The sequence below is a fragment of the Bos indicus x Bos taurus genome, chromosome 1 (genome assembly GCF_003369695.1).
Source record: "Bos indicus x Bos taurus breed Angus x Brahman F1 hybrid chromosome 1, Bos_hybrid_MaternalHap_v2.0, whole genome shotgun sequence".
Taxonomy (NCBI): domain Eukaryota; kingdom Metazoa; phylum Chordata; class Mammalia; order Artiodactyla; family Bovidae; genus Bos; species Bos indicus x Bos taurus.
In genome coordinates this window covers 141,030,192-141,044,923 of record NC_040076.1, presented here as the reverse complement: position 1 = coordinate 141,044,923, position 14,732 = coordinate 141,030,192, and the positions used below count along the sequence as shown (strand labels likewise).

At 47.2% G+C, this 14,732-nt stretch overlaps 1 protein-coding gene across 4 annotated transcripts in view; it reads right to left on the bottom strand.

Moving 5' to 3' along the window:
* MX1 (MX dynamin like GTPase 1) overlaps positions 1–3,456 on the bottom strand; it is a 32,392-nt gene extending 28,936 nt beyond the window's left edge. For 3 of the 4 annotated variants that reach the window (XM_027546654.1, XM_027546663.1, XM_027546673.1), the window contains exons 1-2: positions 3,292–3,379; positions 575–651 (exon numbers count right to left, since the gene is read on the bottom strand). The gene's annotated coding sequence lies outside the window, so the exon portion shown is untranslated. Of the gene's footprint in view, positions 1–574; positions 652–3,291 lie in introns of all 4 variants that reach the window. The other variant, XM_027546683.1, reaches the window with a different exon arrangement.
* Positions 3,457–14,732: the final 11,276 nt, after the last annotated feature.

The following is a 14,732-nucleotide window of genomic DNA, read 5'->3' as shown; positions in this document are numbered from 1 at the left end:
CAGAAAGAAATGACAGGAGAACTCCAAGGAACCAAATGTCAGATGAAGACACGCTCCATCCCAGCTCAGTGGTCTTCAAAGACATGTTTCTGGACGTCAAAAGCTTTTTTAAAACTCTGTATTTCCAATCATGTTTATAGGGTGAACATCAAAAATTTTTTTCACCATAAATTTAAATAGCAACAAAGAATGAAATTTCTAATGCATTTTAAAATTTACGTTTAAAAATAAAATTACTGTAAGACTCTTTCCAATGTAGATGAGGGATTCTAAATATTTGATAATACCCAAACATTATATATATATATATATATATATATATATATATATATATATATATATATAGCATAGCTTGCATGATCTTAGTTCCCTGACCAGGGCTTGAACTCAGGTCCCAGCAATGAAAGTGCTGAGTCCTAACCACTGGACTATATGTTAAAAAATTGTAATTTTTTTTCTGGGACCATAAGCTTCTAAATATTAAGACTTATGTAATAATCTTGGATAAAAGTAAATGAAAATATATTTCTCCTAGGACTTGAAATAAATGTTATAAAAAGTACAAAGCACTTACCTCAATATACCTTCCTTTTACTTGACAATGTAGTGCTGACTAGTTGGCAGAAATGCAGAGCTCTGCTCCAACACCGCCTTGGAATCAGGCAAAACATACAAATTAGACCAAAACCTGATGAACACAATACATGTCAGTGCTCATCGCCATACATCCCATTGCTGAGAATGGTGAAGATGCAGAGGGGATGTGCTTTGAAGGAAGTTCACAGTTCCCTGAGTCCTTTTGTAAACCTTAAATATTTAAATTCTAAGGTTGAAGGATAAAGCAGAGAGACTTGCTGTCCGTGTACTGAATCAACACTTTTTTTTCCTGATGCTCTTTTTGTATATTCTCTAGGGACCCTCCCCCAAGGCCTATTCGGATTTTGAAAGGACAAGTTGAAAGGGCAAGCTTGCTTAAAATAAAAAAGCGCGGGGGAGGGATGGATTCTGTTCACTCTATAGTGAAAGGTGATTTTGAAAGGGATCAACTTTAAAGAATACTTATGGAATCTGGCAATTTATTTCTTAACCACCACCCATCCCCATGATTTCGTGTGCCCAGGGGCTCCTAGGCTGGAGCTGGGGCCCCGGGTTAAAGACCACAACCTCAGCTGACCTTACTGTGCCCAGTCATGTGGCATCATTGATCCCCAGGGCTAGCATTCAATGCCCATGGGTGCTTTGAGAACAAAAAAGTCTCTATCTTTATTTCATAAAGTGACATTCCCTTGAAAACCAAGTCTTGTGAGTTTTGTCTGTACATCTTAAACATCTGTACCTATCTCAGATAGTCTTTGAAAATCAATTTGGATCTCTGGGGCAAGGCCATCTCCTAATAAAAATCAGTGTTTTACTTACTCGTCACATTCAGCACCTGGCTGCACTTGTTGAACTGAACAGCCCAAATAATTCAGTCCAGGTAATCCTTTAAGAACTTCTATTTGCTTTTTCTCATGGAAGTGTTTTGCCTTCCAAAAACTCACTGACATTTAAATTGTTTATGATTGTAATAGGGAATAACAAATCTGACACTGTATTAGATCTGTTTCTTTAACTTTTCCCTTTATATTCTATTGTTAGGGGAAGCACACTGACTGAAACTGCCCACGCTGGCCAGGCACCACAGTAACCATCTGCATCAGTTGTTTTATGACAGGAGGTCTTGGTAAGAAAAGGGAACTAATAAGTCACCACCAACAGAAAGAGTTTGGGAAAAGTCAGAAGGAGACACCACACGTCCAGCCACCTCCCAGAATCCTTCTTGCTGGCATCCATCTTGGCTGAATAAGGTGTGCACCATCAGGGAAGACCCTGAGTCAGAATGATTGGCTAAAGACAACCTGGAAACTAACCCCATCACCATAAAATCCAAGACTGCGAGCCACTTGGCGGAGCTGTTCTCCTGGGCTCCCTTACCCTCCTGCTCTCCACCCGGGTGCCCTTTCCCAATAAAATCTCTTGCTTTGTCAGCACATGTGTGTGTCTCCTTGGACAATCCATTTCCGAGTGTTAGATAAGGGCTCAGTTTCCGGCCCTGGAAGGGGTCCCGCTTCCTGCAACACTATTGCTTTTGCCACAAGTTAATCATTAAAGGGGTGTTCCCTACAGCTTAAACACAATGGCCCCCAAGGCAGGATGTAAAATTAAAACACTTTTTCAGCTCACAAGAAGCATCCTGACCCAGCCGCCTGTGAATGACTACAATAAAGAAGAAATCAACACATCTCCTCTTACTTCCCAAGTCCAACAAAAACTTGATTTAAAATTTGACTTATTAATTCCGCGAATGCCACCCCCGGCTGCTCCGCGTGTTGCAGGTCTCAGCAATGCCTGGGCTTTCGGCCAGCCCCCAGTACGGTCCTACCTCGCTCCACCCGGAAAACTAACTGAGCCGGCCGCACACCATCGCATCCCGCTGCACAGCTGCTGGAAGCAGCTCTCCATCCCCTGGGTGACCTGTACTCCGCGCAGGGCACTTCAGCGCATGCCCCATCTCCGGCGAGCCCCGGCTTTCTACAGGGAAGCTCCCGCGGGCAAAACCTGTCCGCGGAGACCCTCGGCTATAACATCCCTCTTTGCAGCGAGATTGGGGAAGATCCCCTGGGTCGTTGCGCTTCCAAGGATACCTCCCAGCCCCCGGCGTAGAGTTGTTTGGCTTGCACTCCTTAGCTCCCTCGGGGACCCTCTTTACCTGCTCTGCTCCACCTTCCTATTTCTTCCGGCAGAAAAGTCGCCAGTGCTTGTTTTTTGACGCGTAACTCAAAAGCCTCAGCAGCGTGTCGGTGGGAAAGCAGAATCAAGTATGCTCTGAACCCAGCCAACACTGCATTATCATCATCATCATGTCATCATCCCTATTGCGTGCTAAGTCGCTTCAGTCGTGTCCGACTCTTTGAGACCCCATGGACTGCAGCCCACCAGGTTCCTCTGTCCATGGCATTCTCCAGGCAAGAATACTGGGTTGCCATCACTATTAATCATTTTCATTTTTACTATTACTGCTGCTGCTGCTGCTAAGTCGCTTCTGTGGCGTCCGACTTTTCGAGACTCCATGGACTGCAGCCTACCAGGCTCCTCCGTCCATGGGATTTTCCAGGCAAGAGTACTGGAGTGGGGTGCCATCGCCTTCTCCTAGTCTGCGCAATACCGGCACCCCAGAGCGCTCAACTCCCAGCCAACGCCCAAATGCCCCGACCCGCGGAGAGTGCCCAGACCCAGGAGCGCTACACTTACCCGTCCCCAGCGCAGAGACCGGCAGGCTCCCAGCGCTCACCCTCCTCGGCTTTATTCAGCGCTAACGCCGCCCCTAGCTCGCTGCCCCGCCTCCCCGTCCCTCATCTCCTACCCAGCCTCGGAGAAACGAAACTCAGAAAGTTTTCAGGGCTGCTGGATCGGGAAGGAAACCGAAACCGAACGGGTGGCGCACTTCAGCACCGGGGCCTCCCGAGGTCGCTGCGCCCCGCACACTCAACTGTATTCTCCCAAAGGCATTCTAGGTGCGCCCCGCATCAACAGCATCCCTAGGAGCTTGCGGGAAATGCAGATTCTCGGCCCGCACCCAGACCTGCTGCCTCAGAAACTCGGGCGCAGGACCCAGCTACCCGAGCTTTATCCGGCCCTTCTGAAGTTCCTGGCAGTTTGAGAACCTCTGCTCAAGCAGCCCCGAGTCATCCAAAGCCCAAGGTAGCTTGGAACCGGTCCCCTAACCTTTGGTTGTTTGAACAGATGCATTGATAACTGGGTATCAAACTCCTGCTGTAGGTTCACTGGGAACATTCCAACCCCGGAGGGATTCTCAAGCATGCTAGGGAGCTACCCCCTTAGCCCCCTCCTCACCCAGACCTACATCAGGCTCCTTTCTCAATTTTCCTTATCCTCTTCAAGCACCGCCCCCTCTCCCCACCTTTAAATCTCTTGACTGCTCTGCATGTCATGTGGGATCTTGGTTTCTTGACCAGGGATCAAACCTGTGCCCCCTGAATTGGAAGCAAAGGGTTCCCTGGACCACCAGGGAAGTCCCAAGCCCTCCCTGAAGTTTAGCTCATTTGATTTCTTCAGGATGGAAATGAGTAGAAAGGGGGGGACCAAGGTCAAATAGACCCAAAGATGAGCCCTCCCGGAGGGCTTTGGGGGTGAGGAGTAAAATTTCATTTTGGAAAAGGCTGGCACCCCACCTCCATTCTCCTTGGCTCAGCTAAGAAGCCTGGACAACAAGTGTCCTCCCCACAAAGACTCCTGTGGTTAGAGAGCGTCTCCTGCGCCCTACACAAAGACCCAGAACTGCCCCTTTTCCAAGTCCTGGGGTCAGATGTCGACTTTAAAAAAAAAAAAAAAAACTGCACACCTAAAAACATTGAGAATTATATTTTACTTGGTGGACTTGCTGAGGACTTTCCCTGGAAGACAGCCTCTCAGACTGCTCTTAGGGATGGCTCCAAACAGGTCAGAGAGGAGCCAGAATATATGGGAGTTTTTGCAACAAAATCCAGGTAGTGAAAATATTAACAAAATTACTGTTACTTAAAGGAAAACCAGACATCTCAAGTTCATGAATTCAGCACTTATTCTATGTATGGGAAGATGCAACAGTCTGGGCTCCTTGAAATTATTCCTTTGATGTGCACCTTAGCCGTCTAGGGCCAGCATCCTGCTTTTCCTCATCCTGAATCCCTGAAGGACATACAGTCACAGGTCAAAAAATGCAGTGGGTGCTAGCGTGATGGCTGCAATATCTTTTGTCTACTGATATGGCAGGTGACATTCTTCAGCCACATCGGGAAAACTTGGATGGAACCAATTTCAATGTCGTGGCACCCAAAAGAAGGGGAGGGGGCCACACAGAGCAGCTCCCTGGCCTGAAGTCTGGTATGTGGCCCTCTGCTGGGGTCTAATGGGAGAACACGGGCTTCCCCAGCAATTTTCAAGGAACCCTTGCATGGCTGCTTACCCATCCAGGCCTCAGTTACTTCCTAGTTACAAATGAGAAATGGAATATTTCCTGCCATATCAGTAAACAAGGATGTCACAGTCACCAGCCATTGTAGCCACAGCTTACGGTGAACTGGTGAGCCCTAAAGAAACTCAGGAAGGAGAATACTTGCCATCTAGCAGCCATCATGGTACTCTCTTCCAAAAACACAAGAGAGGATGCTACTCATGGACATCATCAAATGGTCAACACTGAAATCAGATTGATTATATTCTTTGCAGCCAAAGATGGAGAAGCTCTATATAGTGTGCAAAAACAAGACCAGGAGCTGACTGTGGCTCAGATCATGAACTCCTTATTGCCAAATTCAGACTTAAATTGAAGAAAGTAGGGAAAACCACTAGGCCATTCAGGTATGACCTACATGAAACCCCTTACAATTACACAGTAGAAGTGATAAGTAGACTCAGAGGATTAGATCTGATAGACACAGTGCCTGAAGAATTATGGATAGAGGTTCGTACCATTGTATAAGAGGCAGTGATCAAAACCATTCCCAAGAAAAAGAAATCCAAAAAGGCAAAATGGTTGTCTGAGGAGGCCTTACAAATAGCTGAGAAAAGAAAAGAAGTGAAAGGCAAAGGAGAAAAGGAAAAATAAACCCATCTGAATGCAGAGTTCCAAAGAATAGCAAGGAGAGATAAGAAAGCCTTCCTCAGTGATCAATGCAAAGAAATAAGGAAAACAACAGAATGGGAAAGACTAGAGATCTCTTCAAGAAAATTAGAGATACCAAAGGAACATTTCATGCAAAGATGGGCACAATAAAGCACAGAAATGGTATGGACCTAACAGAAGCAGAAGATATTAAGAAGAGGTGGCAAAAATACACAGAAGAACTATACAAAAAAGATCTTAATGACCTGGAAAACCACTATGGTGTGATCACTCACCTAGAGCCAGACATCTTGGAGTGTGAAGTCAAGTGGGCCTTAAGAAACACTACTACAAACAAAGCTAGTAGAGATGATGGAATTCCAGTTGAGCTATTTCAAATTCTAAAAGATGATGCTGTTAAAATGTTGTACTCAATATGTCAGCAAATTTGGAAAACTCAGCAGTGCCCACAGGACTAAAAAAGGCCAGTTTTCATTCCAGTCCCAAAGAAAGGCAATGCCAAAGAATGTTCAAGTTCAGTTCAGTTCAGTCATTCAGTCGTATTCGACTCTTTGTGACCCCATGGACTGCAGCACACCAAGCCTCCCTGTCCATCACCAACTCCCAGAGCTTATTCAAACTCATGTCCATTGAGTCGGTGATGCCATCCAACCATCTCATCCTCTGTCATCCCCTTCTCCTCTTGTCTTCAATCTTTCTCAGCATCAGGGTCTTTTCCAATGAGTCCGTTTGTCACAGCAGGTGGCCAAAGTATTGGAGTTTCAGCTTCAGCAGCAGTCCTTCCAATGAATATTCAGAACTGATTTCCTTTAAGATAGACTATTTGGATCTCCTTGCAGTCCAAGGGACTCTCAAGAGTCTTCTCCAGCAGCACAGTTCAAAAGCATCAATTCTTTGATGCTCAGCTTTCTTTATGGTCCAACTCTCACATCCATACATGACTACTGGAAAAACTATAGCTTGGGCTAGGTGCATACAAAGAAAAGCTGCTAAATTCCTTAACTTGGAATTATCTGGTTTTCTGTAATTTATAAAAAAATTTTTTGGAATTCAAACTACCTGCCCTTTGTTGCAAAACATCTGTATAACCTGGCTTCTCCCCAGCTCCCTTGTTCTCAGAGCAGTTTTCCCAGGGTCACTTGAGATGCTGTCTCCTGGGCTTGCAGTCCTAAAAGTTTCTGCTGAATAATGCATACCTCCAAACTTTTAGGTTGCATGTATTTTTTCAGCTGACACAAAGAAGAGTGAAGACTTAAATCTGAGGCATGATCCTACTTCTTCAAACCACAGGAGGCTCTCCCCTTGATTCCTGTACAGAAATGAACTCAGGAAGAGCCACTGGCAAAAGTGAAAATTGGCCAGGGCAAAAGTCACTGCCCGGGCCAGAACTAGAAACAGGTGAGTGAGGTGCCTGGAGTTCAGTGTTGAAAGAATCACTCCCTGTCAGTAGGTCAAGTGTATCCTTAACATTGGTGCCCAGATGCTTCACGCTCTTCCCCCTCTTGCCTCCTGGTCTGGGATTTTGGTACCTGCTGCTTCTATATGCACCTTAGAAGGTAGTTCCCTAAAGAGCCCAGGGTTTTGTTTGGAATGTAATTCAATAATAAGACAATAATAGCTTGTATGCTCTAGGCCATAGTATGTGGGTGCCACCCTGAGAAAATAACTCACCTCAGAACCACTCTGTGAGGGGAGTAAGATCATCACGCTCATGTTAGATATGAAGAGACTGAGGCCAACAAGTCAGGTTACTCTTGGGCCCCTTGACTAGGAAGTGGGGGAGCTTAGACTGTAATCAAGACATTTATTCTTAAGCCTGGGTTCCCTAGCATCTTCTCTCCATGCTAAAGCTGACAAGATGCAGCTCTTGTTCTTGGGAAGTTCACAACCTTTTACCTGACTTGTGGACTACTCTTCCCCTACTAGAGAGACACTATACTCTACCAGGTAAGTGTCAAACTCTTAGCCCTTGAGAGTTGCCCTCCAGGCTCAGCACCCCACTCACCACCCACCACCCCTGATCCCACTTCTGCTGACCTAACTGTCATCCTGGGCTCCCAGAGACATGCTCCTTTCTGGTCAAGCCCCAGCTGTGTGTTTCCTGTCTCTGCAGCTACCCTGGACAGCTCCTTCTAAGCCTGGGTCACACCTCTTCCAGCTTGGGTCGCACCTCTTCCACCTCTTCCCTTCTGTGGGCCTAATTAGCTCAGGCAAAGATGCTTTGCATTTCAGATGGATGTTCTGAATAGTGCGGATACGGCCACCTCCTTGATGAGGCTGTCATCTTGATAAAAGCCTATCAAGCTTGGATGCTCCAGTGCCTAACTACTTACCAACAGTGATTGCTTAGTAATCATGTGTGTGCTTAGTCACTCAGTCGGGTCCCACTCATTGCGACCTCGTGGACTGTAGCCTGCCAGGGTCCTCTGTCTATGGGGGTTTTTCAGGCCAGAATACTAGAGTGGGTTGCCATGTCCTCCTCCAGGGGCTCTTCCCCACCCAGGGATTGAACCCATGTCTTTTATGTTTCCTGCATTGGCAAGCAGGTTCTTTACCACTAGCGCCACCTGGGAAGCCCCCTACCCTCTTCTTACTGTTTCCTAACTTCATTAAAGTGTCTGGCGAAAACACAGCATCCACAGGAAAGCATTTGTTGCTGTTCAGTTGCTCAGTCGTGCCCTACTCTTTGCAACCCATGGACTGCAGCATGCCAGGCTTTCCTCTCCTTCACCATCTTCCAGAGTTTGCTCAAACTCATGTCCATTGAGTCGATGATGCCATCCAACCATCTCATCCTCTGCCTCCCCCTTCTCCTCCTGCCCTCAATCTTTCCTAACATCAGGGTCTTTTCCAGGAAAGCATATCAGAGGGAAAAAAAATCACGCTGACTCCAGAACCCCTTCTGCCTGTGCTGTCCTGGGTGCTCAGGGCTCTGTAGGTCTCTCTGGCCCTTGTCCAGCCCTCTCATCACCTGCTGGCTTGGCTCTGCAGAGGAGAGGTGCACTGGTGTTAATGGGAAGCCAGGCTGAGCAGTCTTCTATGCATCACTCCCTACTTGTAACTGGTGCATTTCCTCAGATACCTGTGTGAAGCAAACGGACCCCCGTGCCCCACTGCAGGGTTGGGAGAGGGTAGAGGCATTCCAACCTGCTCAGCTTGGCATGCCCAGCCTCACCTTGCTCCACCTCCATTGCCTGAATGTAATGCCTCCTCACTGCACAAGAACTTCCAGTTCAGGGCTTTCATCTTCCACCTGGGCTTCTCCCCAGAAGTCAGCCAGTCTCCGTCCTTCTCCAGGCCTAATGGACTTGCTTTCTGGGAGCTCCCCGCCCCAGCTTCCGGCTTCCCGGGACCATGGCTTCATCACACCGTCTTGGTCTTTTCTTGAACGCCCTGTCTGCTACCAGGCCATCAACAGGGCGGACAAGTCGGTGGTGTTTGTTGCTATCCTTGTGATCCAGCACAGTTCCTGACACATAGCATTTCAATAAATGTTCTAGAATGAATGAGTGAGTGAAGAGTCGGAGGACTGGCTCTGTTCCTGCAGAGTGGCCTGCATGACCACTCCGGAGGTTACATGACTTCCGGAGAGTTCCCCCAGGCCTCTCAGTTTCTGATCTCCGGTTTCCCAGTCTATTCAAGTTGGGTTTCGGTTTCTTCTTCTCGGTTCAGAAAAAAGAAAAGTCCTACTGGCGCCGCCCTGGAGTCCAGGGACCCGGAGAGGAGGGGGCGGTGCGCGGGGTGGGGGGCGGAGCCTCAGGAGACAGAAGGACTCGCGGGAGGTGGAGGGGGTGGAGTTAGGGGTCCGCACCCCGCCCCGCCGGATGATTTCGCAGCCTGGCTGTCCTGTGCGCTGCGCGTTGTGGCCGCGCTGCTGCTAGGACCTTGCATCCAGCCCGGAGGCAGTTCTTCCGGAGCGCAGGGTTGCGCGGGGCTCCGGGGGGCCTGGGAACCGACCCACCAGGGTCATGCTCCCCTCTCTGATGCTGGTCAGGGCCCTGTCAGTCCATGCTGAAGACTGAGTCTGGTGTCACTGCCGCGTTTTCTCTTCTGTGCGGGTGACATATATCCGTGCTTCTCAAAGGAAGGTCCCCCGGCCGTCAGTATCGGCTTCACCCTGGAGCTTACTAGAAACGCAGGGTCTGTCACTGGTGGAGCTGAGTTGGTGGCCCTGGGACGAGACTTGGTGGTGGTGTTAGTCGCCCAGTTGGACTCTGCAACCGCGGGGACTGTAACCCACCAGACATTTTTGTCCAAGGGATTTCCCAGGAAAAATACTGGAGAGGGTTGTCATTTCTTCCTCCAGGAGATCTTCCTGACCCAGAAATGGAACTCCCAGGGATCAAACTCGCATCTCCTGTCAGATCTCCTGTGTTGCAGACAGATTCTTTACTGTTGACCTACTGGAGAAGCTCTCATGTGGCCCAATGTGGAGTCGCTGGGGACGGTTGGTGGCCATTCCAAAATCATTTTGTCCTGGATAAGGGCCAGCTGTCCAGCTGGCATTCATCGTGATCACTTGGCGAAGGTTTGATATTCCAATGGAGGAGGCAAAAGTGCATGTTACCTGCCTTCCGGGGAACTCTCCCCAGGGGAATGGAAATTGGTCCATCCAGGCTGTCCTTCATACAAGTTTCCTGCAAATTCCAACTCAGTTCCTCCTCTGTCTGCAACTGAGTTCCATGCTTTATGGAATAAAGTTGAATTTCTGTGTTAAAATTGCCATCTCTTGGGTATGGAGCATCTGTGGAGTGACCACGTCAGGCGTTGGGCTAATTTGTCTACACATACGATCTGGAAGATTGCAAAAATAAATCAAACAGGGAAATGGAGCTCAGAGAAACGGACTTGATCTGGGGTGGCCTTGGCCTGCAGCGGCTTGCAGCAGGCTTGGCTTCCCTAGCCAGAGTGAGGTCAGGCCCCGGCAGTGAAAGCACTGAATCCTAGCCATTAGGCCACCGGGGCCAGTGGCTGGTGATAAGGCTCCAGCCCACTAGCTGTGTAGAAATAAATTTCCACAAAGAGTAAAACAAGTAAAGTGTTTATTAGGAGAAAAAAAGAGTAGGTGTGAATAGACACACATGGGTGGGCTCAGAGTCACGCCCTTGCGGTAGTTTGAATTACTTACATGGGGCATTTCTTCCAGGTTTCCTCTGGCCAATCATCTTGCTTTACCTGGTTCTGTGGCTGTATTTGGTATATCTCGGGAACCTCCCATGTGTGCACACATCTCTTAGCCAAGTTGGATTACAGCTAAGAGGCCCCCAGGTAGGTTGACATCACTACCTGTAGGGAGGGTGCCAACTCCCTCCGTTTTTGACCCCCCAAGGAGCCTTCCTGTGCATGTGCAGTCAAGAAGGTCACCTTGACCTTGAGGATGAGAAATATGTGGTCTTTGTCTCTTATCTGGACAGGGCTCTTGCCAATGCCATTACTGTTAATCTTAATTGTCTATCTAGAGGCAAAGCCAGCTATTTACCTTGTTCCTGTTATTATTTCTATCTGGAAGTTATTTCTGTCTGTAAATGTCTAACCTATTGTTGTTCAGTTGCTAAGTCATGTCTGACTCTTTGTGACCCCATGGACTGAAGCACACTAGGTTTCCCTGTCCTTCACCATCTTCCAGAGTTTGGTCAAACTCATGTCCATTGAGTTGGTGATGCCATCCAACCATCTCATCCTCATCATCCACTTCTCCTCCTGCCTTCAAGCTTTCCTAGCATCAGGGTCTTTTCCAATGAGTCGGCTCTTCACATCAAGTGGTCAGGGTATTGGAACTTCATCTTCAAATGTCTGACCTGGAACCCATCTATCTCCTGCCTCAAGTGCAGCTGACTGGCCCACAGCTGGACTGAAACTTCAGGAAAGACCCTGGGCCAGAGGCACCAGTCTGAGGCTCATGTGAATTCCTGAGTCAAGAAATGATGAGGAAATTTCAGGGCTAAAATTTGGAGTAATTTGTTATGTAAAAATATAATAACCATTATACCATGTCACTATGCATATTTAAAAGCAGAGACATTACTTTGCCAACAAAGGTCCATCTAGTCAAGGCTATGGTTTTTCCTGTGGTCATGTATGGATGTGAGAGTTGGACTGTGAAGAAAGCTGAGCACCCAAGAATTGATGCTTTTGAACTGTGGTGTTGGAGAAGACTCTTGAGAGTCCCTTGGACTGCAAGGAGATCCAACCAGTCTATTCTGAAGGAGACCAGCCCTGGGATTTCTTTGGAAGGAATGATGCTAAAGCTGAAACTCCAGTACTTTGGCCACCTCATGCGAAGAGTTGACTCATTGGAAAAGACTCTGATGCTGGGAGGGATTGGGGGCAGGAGGAGAAGGGGACGACAGAAGATGAGATGGTTGGATGGCATCACTGACTCGATGGACGTGAGTCTGAGTGAACTCCGGGAGTTGGTGATGGACAGGGAGGGCTGGCGTGCTGCAATTCATGGGGTCTCAAAGAGTCGGTCGGACACGACTGAGCGACTGAACTGAACTGAACCGATGCATGACAAAGGGGGCATTTTAGGACCTCAAGGAGAAGAAACAAGATGGACAATCCAAATTTGTTTATCCTACCTGTAGATACCCTCTTATGGATAGTCCTTTGTCTTATAGCTACTAAGTCCAAGCTTGCTGTGCTCACTACACAGCAGACCAATAATTTGGGAGACGAGGTGTTGAGGCAAGTGAGAGAGTTAAAGCTTCAGTTCAGTTCATTTCAGTCGCTCAGTCGTGTCCAACCCTTTGCGACCCCATGAATCACAGCATGCCAGGCCTCCCTGTCTATCACCAACTCCCGGAGTTCACTCAGACTCACGTCTATCGAGTCAGTGATGCCATCCAGCCATCTCATCCTCTGTCGTCCCCTTCTCCTCCTGCCCCCAATCCCTCCCAGCATCAGAGTCTTTTCCAATGAGTCAACTCTTCGCATGAGGTGGCCAAAGTACTGGAGTTTCAGCTTTAGTATCATTCCTTCCAAAGAAATCCCAGGGCTGATCTCCTTCAGAATAGACTGGTTGGATCTCCTTGCAGTCCAAGGGACTCTCAAGAGTCTTCTCCAACACCATGGTTCAAAAGCATCAATTCTTTGGTGCTCAGCCTTCTTCACAGTCCAACTCTCACATCCATACATGACCACTGGAAAAATCATAGCCTTGACTAGACAGACCTTTGTTGGCAAAGTAGTGTCTCTGCTTTTTAATATGCTATCTAGGTTGGTCAGAACTTTCCTTCCAAGGAGTAAGCGTCTTTTAATTTCATGGCTGCAGTCACCATCTGCAGTGATTTTGGAGCCCAGAAAAATAAAGTCTGACATTGTTTCCACTGTTTCCCCATCTATTTCCCATGAAGTGATGGGACCAGATGCCATGATCTTCGTTTTCCGAATGTTGAGCTATAAGCCAATGTTTCACTCTCCACTTTCACTTTCATCAAGAGGCTTTTGAGTTCCTCTTCACTTTCTGCCATAAGGGTGGTGTCATCTGCATATCTGAGGTTATTGATATTTCTCCCGGCAATCTTTATTCCACCTTATGTTTCTTCCAGTTGAGCATTTCTCAATTTCTCATGATGTACTCTGCATAAAAGTTAAATAAGCAGGGTGACAATATACAGCCTTGACGTACTCCTTCCCCGATTTGGAACCAATCTGTTGTTCCCTGTCCAGTTCTAACTGTTGCTTCCTGACCTGCATACAGATTTCTCAAGAGGCAGGTCAGGTGGTCTAGTATTCCCATCTCTTTCAGAATTTTCCACAGTTTCTTGTGATCCACACAGTCAAAGGCTTTGGCATAGTCAATAAAGCAGAAATAGATGTTTTTCTGGAACTCTCTTACTTTTTCCATGATCCAGCGGATGTTGGCAATTTGATCTCTGGTTCCTCTGCCTTTTCTAAAACCAGCTTGAACATCAGGAAGTTCACAGTTAGGCAGGTTGATAAGAGAGTCCAAGGCCCCTTAAGGAGGAGGAGGCAAACATTCTTTTTTTTTTTTTTTTTTTTCACATTGTTTTGCCTTAGTCACATGGGCCCTTTAAGCAACAATACATCTTGCTCAAGGACATACTTTTCTTAAAGCTCTGTATTGCAGCAATATATCTTGTCTGAAAATTGGTTTTAAGGCCAGAGTTAATGATATATCACAATATATCTTACTGGTGGAAAATGCTTTTCTTAGGCTCCACGTTAATGATTATAATTTTAACAAATCTTGCCTTGGAGTCTGTTTTCCCATATCACTGCTTTCTTGCTTGAAGACACAGTGCCCGGAGCCTATTCTCCTTGGCTAATCTTATGGTGATAGTATCTAAGATATATGTTGTGAGAAAGAGGTCTGGCAAAAGTTTTGCAACCTTGAAGTATTCTTTTACCTATTCTTAGTAGCCAACTGAAAAATGTATAAAGCTCCGTTTAACCTCAAAAAAAGGGGTACTCTTTCTACCTCTTTCTGATGTCTATGTCAAAAGCTTTCTCTATCCTTTCACTTTAATAAAACATATGCTGCACGAAGCTCTGAGTGACTGAGACTGTGTCTTTGGCCCCGGAGAGAAATTTTCTCCTTTAGATACCACGAGCTGGGCACCATTCGCTGTAAGCTATCACAAAGAATAGTGACTTTATCAAAGAGTTAGCCTTCCAGGAAGATGGTGAAGTAGAGTTCTAGAGGACCATCTTTCGGGGGTCTGGATGCTAATTTCTTTTATAGAACAGAGAGGGGGAGGAGGTGAGGAAGTGAAATAAAAAGGCCACAAGTCTTGTAAAACATCTCCTGGTTTCACAGTCTTGGGGAGCAGTTGTGTTAATTTCTTCTTTGCTGCAGCCATTCAGAGGTGGGCAGGTCAGGGTGTCTCCTTGTGAGCTGAACAAAGGCAGTTTTGTTTAACATTAAGGTAGAGGGGCACGGTCCCCAAGGCAGGCCGTTACGGACTTGCCAGGTGGCTCTGCAGTAAAGAACCTGCGTGCAATGCAGAAGACTCGGGTTCAGTCCCTGGGTCAGCAAGATCCCCTGGAGAAAGAAATGGCAACCTACCCCGGAATTCTTGCCTGGAAAGTGCCACGAACAGAG